Source organism: Mesoplodon densirostris, chromosome 15, assembly GCF_025265405.1.
Source record: "Mesoplodon densirostris isolate mMesDen1 chromosome 15, mMesDen1 primary haplotype, whole genome shotgun sequence".
Lineage (NCBI taxonomy): Eukaryota > Metazoa > Chordata > Mammalia > Artiodactyla > Ziphiidae > Mesoplodon > Mesoplodon densirostris.
The window spans coordinates 70,692,764-70,699,752 of record NC_082675.1 but is presented as its reverse complement, the minus strand read 5'-3'; the positions used below and the strand labels follow the sequence as shown (position 1 = coordinate 70,699,752).

At 39.0% G+C, this 6,989-nt stretch overlaps 1 non-coding gene across 1 annotated transcript; it reads right to left on the bottom strand.

Annotated features, from left to right (window-relative positions):
• Positions 1 to 654: 654 nt before the first annotated feature.
• Positions 655 to 789, bottom strand: LOC132503373 (small nucleolar RNA SNORA1). Its single transcript, XR_009534612.1, has one exon. It is a non-coding gene; the product is annotated as a small nucleolar RNA SNORA1 (small nucleolar RNA).
• Positions 790 to 6,989: the final 6,200 nt, after the last annotated feature.

Below are 6,989 nucleotides of genomic sequence, written 5' to 3'. Positions count from 1 at the left end.
CTTTTTTGCGGTACGCGGGCCTCTCACTGTTGTGGCCTCTCCCATTGCGGAGCACAGGCTCCGGACGCGCAGGCTCAGCAGCCATGGCTCAGGGGCCTAACCGCTCCGCGGCATGTGGGATCTTTCCAGACCGGGACACGAACCCGTGTCCCCTACATCGGCAGGCAGACTCTTAGCCACTGTTCCACCAGGGAAGCCCTGGTTAAGAGTTTTATACACATGTTTATCTCCTGATTTTTTTTTTCCGCACAAAGTGTAAAGGGTTTTTTTTTTAATTATGTGTAACATAGACAAAATTAAGTCAATAAGTTTTTAAGGAATTTCACACGTTCTGATTCTTTCCACTGCCAATCACCTTAGTTCCTCCAAACTCTTAATCTTCAAGATAAAATAGCCCTTTCAAAAAAGAAGTTGTCATGTGAGTCAGCCCACAATTCTTTTAGTTGGGCTTCTTTGATCTCCAGTGGAATATGGACACACTTCAAAATTCCCCACCTGTAATCTTTGGGATCCAATTTCCTCGAGCGATTTACTTTAGGACCCTAGATGTTAAATATAGTGAGTACGTTGCTATTTATTCCTTCATCTTTTCTAGTACTGAAAAGCCTTGTTATATCCAATTTTTACTCATGAGCCTAGCCAAAAAAAAAAAAAAAAAGTTGCAGGTCTCACTGTCACCACTGCAATAAAATTACAGTGATGGAAGCTAAACCTGTGTTCTCAATGTAGCCACATTAACAATTTATAGACACCATGAACAACAGTGTCCATTTTCAGTAGTATGAGGCTTTTATCTCCTGCTTTTGATAATTAGACTACGGTGATGAAAGTTGTTAACACAGAGAAACTGGCTGAAGGATAGACAATAACTTTCTGAACTATTTTTATAACTTCTGTGTCTAAAATTATTTCAAAATAAGAGATTTTTGGAAAACTCCTCAGGAAGTTGTTACTTCAAAGAGAGACACAGTATTTCTCAATAGTTCCAATAGAGCCAGTTTTCCCTCCAGCTTTGAAACAGAGAGCATTCTTTCTTCAGTTAGCAGCAGATAAAGTGCAGTTGTTGGCCTGCACTTTAGGAATATTTTGTACAGAAATGTATATGTCAAGATCCTAGAGTTATACTTTGGACAGTGAAGTGTTCACGTTTTGAGAGGCATGAACCAATGGAAGCAAGACCAATGGAGAGAAAGAGTCACATTTATTTATTTATTTATTTACTTTGTGGTACGCGGGCCTCTCACTGTTGTGGCCTCTCCTGTTGTGGAGCACAGGCTCCGGATGTACAGGCTTAGCGGCCATGGCTCACGGGCCTAGCTGCTCCGCGGCATGTGGGATCTTCCCGGACCGGAGCACGAACCCGTGTCCCCTGCACCAGCAGGCGGACTCTCAACCACTGCGCCACCAGGGAAGCCCCACATTTCTCATCTTATATTTACACCAGAATATTTATGCTCATTGATGGAATATTGGGCTGAATTGCCTAGACAATTATAAATTGGGGGATTTTTCCCCTCTTTCCATGTTTTCTCTTTCATGTCAAGTGCATGTAGTTGAATTTGAGTAAGTAAAATGTAGATATCATGTGACTTCACTGTGATCCAATGGAGGAAGTACATACGCAGGAACTTTGCTAAACGGGTGATGATGGAATTCATTCTCTGAGATTACTATAAAAGTGATAATCAGTAAAAAGAAGTCCTTTCAGCAGTTCAGCAATGATGCCGTTTTATTATTACCATTCATTAATCACCTACCACATGCTTGCACATTCCTCTACCTCTAGTCTAATACATAACCCAGCAAGGAAATGTCCCTATTTTACAGATGAGGAAATGGAGGCTCAGAAAAACTACTTAATTGGCCCAATCTAGGTTTGAAATTCAAGTTGAGTGTCTCCAAATGACTAATATTTATATTGGTTGAACTTCCCTGCAGCAAATTCCACCCTTAGTGAATTGTGTCATAGTGAGATTTCAGTATACAAGTCTTTTTACATATTTGAAATACCCTGTTAATTTTAAAAGGAAATGTGATATTTCATTTGAAAATTGGTCATATATATAATCAGATTTTCTTAAAAATATAGAAATATATAAGAAAATTCAAGGTCTTCCAGTTATTAAGTTATTAGGTTCCATTAATAGCAGAATGTATCAAGCTAATAAATTATATTTAAGTACATTAACTTAACTATACCAAGATGCTAAAGTGCCTTTTAATCACATATAGTATTGCAGTACACTAAGTGTGTTTTTTAAAAGCCAGAAAAGGACTTTCCTTGTGGCACAGTGGTTGAGAGTCCACCTGCCGATGCAGGGGATACGGGTTCGGGCCCCGGTCCAGGAGGATCCCACATGCCGCAGAGCGGCTGGGCCCGTGAGCCATGGCCGCTGAGCTTGCGCATCCGGAGCCTGTGCTCCACAACAGGAGAGGCCACAACAGTGAGAGGCCCGCGTACCGCAAAAAAAAAAAAAAAAAAAAAAAAAAAAAAACCAGAAAAAATATCAGTGATCTAAAAGAAGTAACTCAATGTTTACTTTAAAAAGTCTACTTTGGCCCTTCATTTCCTGTTCAGAGCTATAGTGAAAAACTCATGGGTAATCTCCTTGGTGCAAAGTAAACTTTTCAAAGCAGAGATAAATAACCAACCTTACTTTAATCGCATTGAGAGTTTCTACTAAAAAAGTTAATTATGTAGTTTGGACATGGGAAAAATTATTCCGATGAGCTTCTATTCTAGAATACCGATTGCAACTGGATTGGTAGCAAAGATCATTTACCTGGTAAAGAGGGAAAGAAAACTTTGTGGCTGTTGTTGTTTTCACCTTATAATTAAGAGTGACATAATTAGATACTATACTTTAGCGCCCTGTTATAAGATACAGGTTTAAACATATCCCTTATGTCATGAAACCGACAAGTTTCATTCCGGTGCCCCAGCAGCCCTTCTCAGTGAAGTTGAAATGCATTAAAGGTTCTGAGCAGGTAATGTTCTGCTCAAACTCTCGAATAAAGCTAGAACACCTAAGTTCCTCACTTCAGTTCCAAAACTACAGTATCACCTAGGTAATCATTGTTTCTTAAACTTGCCTGGTCACAAGAATCAGCTAAGTACCAGTTTAAAATACCGTTTCCTAGGCACGCCATCTAGCAACTTCAATTTAATAGATTGGGGTGGGGCCTGAGGATCAGAAATTTAGACAAGTGTTACAGGGGACCAGGCATACTTGAGACACAAACTTTTAAAAATAAAATAAAGCATTTGTTGCTCTTACAGGATGCTATTAGAGTACTGGAAAGAATAGGAACTTTGCTATAAGTCAAATTACAGTTTTCTTCATTTATGAATTTTCTAATCTCTCCTGCAATGTCAGCTTTTAAAAAAATAATAATATCTATCCCTCAAATTTATTGTATTAAATATGAAGGATCTAGGCTTTTGCTACACAAACTGTGGTCTGGGGACCAGAAGCTAGTAGTCACTGAGAATTTGTTAAAAATGCAGAATCTCAGGCCCTGCCCCAGACCTGCTGAATCTGAATATGTTTGTTAAGAAGATGCCCTGGGTGATTCGTACACACATTAAAGTTGGCCAAGCGCTGACCTTGTCACCAAGTAAGGGTTCAGGAAAGGTTAGATTCTTTCCTTCTCATTATATTTGTTGTACCAATAATTCAACTCAGCTGGGATTCAGTGTCACCACCATTGCTTACTGTTGGTTTAAGCCCAACAGGTACACTTTCAGCTTCTTACACAGTGGAAAGGCATTCAAAAATAAACAAGTGCATGGGCTGGACATCGGGCTACTGCAAAAAGTAACTGAGGATTTCAGTTTCAGGCCTCTACTCTCACACACTGCTGCACACAAAGCCTACAGCACATTTTCCAGTCTTTTCTAGGGATTATTTCAGAGCATCTCATGTGTGCTTCACTGATAGTTTCTTACACAGCTTTCACCACTATTTAGCAATTGTTGGTAGCAGGAGAAGTCAACTGGTCACTGTTTGAATAAAAATTGAGGGAAGGTTTCATAAAAAGGATTGGGGGCGTTTCCTTTATTTTCCCCTTTTACTTCCAGAGTTTATCCTTGAACTATGAAGAGTCAGAAGAGGAGAATTAGGTACAACTTGTCTTACTGCATCAAAGACATTTTCAGTAATTGCCTGCAGTTAAGGTGTAGAGCACGTGTTAGTACATGACAAATGAAAATGAGGACTATATTTTAAACTTTGGGGGTGCACTCAGGGAACAATGGAAAAGGCTGGCTGCTGCAATGAATATTCTAGCTGAAATGCTTTTATTAAAACAGCAAAAAAAATTTAGTGTAATGGTTAAAAATAAATGAATAGGATAATTCTCAGATTTATAGATATTCTGGCCACACACACACACAAGGCTTCTTCAATGCCTCATGTGTCTTAAAAAGTGTGTTCTCCGACAGAACGTATTGATATCTAGTATTTGTAAGTGTTCTGTCACTGATGTGTTCATTATAAAAATATTTTTTGTACATTCTTGCAGGAAGTAGTAAGGTGGGTTCTCATCTATTATTACTAAATTCTTGGGGAAAGATCTGTATACTGAAAGACTGGAACACCCCATTGGGTATGCCTGGAATACCACCTGGTAGGTCTTTGAATTCACTGCCAATCCTTTGCACTATTGTGGAGGGCAAGCCTATCTCTTCTCCCTCACTTCAATGAGACAGATTCAGCAGTGGAAATGAGACCTGCCTTGAAACTAAGAAAGTAAAGAAGGGAGAACCATCTCTCACTGAACCCATTGGATCATCAAAGAATTCGGTCTTTAAGAAAAGGACCTACATTCACAAAAGGAACCATTCTTCATGTTATGGGTTGAATTGTTTTGCCCCAAAATTCATATGTTGAAGTCCAAACCCCCAGTACCTCAGATGTGGCCTTATTTGGAGAGTAGGTCTTTACAGAAGTGATCAAGTCAAAATGAGGCCACTAGAGTGGCCCTTAGTCCAATATGACTGGTGTCCTTATAAGAAGAGGGAATTTGGGCACAGACACTTGTAGAAAAATACTAGGTGAAGAGGCATAGGAGAAAACAGGCATCCACAAGGCAAGGAGAAAGGCCTAGAACAGATCCTTTCCTCACAGAAGGAACCCTGCTGACACTTTGATTTTGGGCTTCCAAATTTAAGAACTGTGAGACATTACATTTCTGTTGTGTAAGCCACCCACTTTGTGATGCTTTGTTACAGCAACCCTGGCAAACTAATATATTTCATGAGTCATTGGGAAGAGAAAAGAGCAGTGGATTTGTGTCTATCAGGATTAGGGCAACTCAATTGTCTATTATGCATTTATAGTATCAAAAAAGCAAGTCTACCAATCTGATGATTTTTTTTCCAATGCTAACCTTGGTTTTCTTTTAGGTTAATAGTAACAACTGTGTATACATTACAGTTATATTGCCACAGTTCAGGAACGCTTTCACTTTTATTATTCCATTGTCATTACCAAGTACTTTCTCCTTCGTTAGCTCAGTTGATCTCCAGGGAAACCTTGAGCAAGACAGGAGTTTAGCATATCCCTCTCAAGAATGGGGTCACGTACCAGGACATAAACATCGCTAATACCTCCGTCTATAACCTTTGTCTATCTCCCATATCCTTATGGAACTGGGTGGAGTTTTATTCCACCCACAGGAATAATTGTGTCAGAGAGCAACAGAAAGCAGAAAGTTTTCTGGTTCGATCTACACCCATACATTTTTTTTCTGAACTATTTGGGAGTAGGGTCCATACGTCATTCCCTTTACCCCTTAGTTTTTCAGTGTGCATTTCCTAAATCCTACCACATTTTGGCATATGATTTTGCATTCACAAACATTTTTTTTATTGCAATCTAACCAAGTTTACATCCTTTCCTAGTCTTAGTTCATTCCAACATGATACGTACTTGTGATTTTTGTGTGCCATTGTTTTTCAAATATTTTGAGTCTATGTGTTCTCCTACTTTACCTAGCTAAGTTGTGAGAATTTCCCAGTTCCTTGTGTTTCCTCATGACTTTGTTCCCCTACTGCCTATACCTTATCTCTACATTTCCGGTAAGGAGTGGCCATACTGAATCATAACGTTGCTCCACATTGCAGCCTCAAACTTACCCACCCACAGCTCAGCTGTTATCTTTCAATCCCTCGTAATTACCCCATATTCATATCACAGTAAAGTACTGGTCATTTTGTTACTTTTATTTCTGTTACTTACTTTGAGTTTAGTGTGGTTTAAGTAGCTCAAGGGCGTATCACCAGGAGAAGAAATTCATGCACACAATTAATGATTCCAAACAGTCATGCTTTCTCTTGCATCTTTTTGTGGCCTACACAGGCGTTTGCTGGAGTCAAAAGACCAGAGTTCTTGTTCCAGTTCTGCCATTTATCAGATAGGTAATCTTTGCCAATCACCTACTTCCCCACAATCTTCGTTACCACAGTTAAAATGTTACCCACCTTCTCTATCTGTTCTGCAAAGACCAGCCTTATCGAATTTAATGATTCTTTTGAGGATGAAATGACATGTACGTGAAAGGGCTTTATGAGAAATGCCAGGGTATTTAAAAACAGTATATATTCAAATATTCTGAATTGGAAAGGATCATAGAGACTAAAATGACTGGGTCATTTTACAGAAGAGGAAATGAATGATCAGAAAGATTAAATAACTTTTCACAGTCATTGAGCCGTTTGGCAGAGCCAGGCTTCTTAATTCCTAAACCAGTGGTTTTTAATCTCAACAAACTATCTTCCTAGACAGAGTCTACCTCTCAGGTTCCTCAAGCTTATGCTTTGAGGTTGTAAAGAACACCATCCCAAGGGCTAAAAAATTGTAAAGCGCTAATTGTGCAGAGTATTAAAAAAAATACAAGTTTAGAAAGAGAGACAATTTAAAGAAAATGCACAAGGATTATAGGTGACAGAATTTTATTTGACATTATTTGAAGTATCTGTTAAGAAA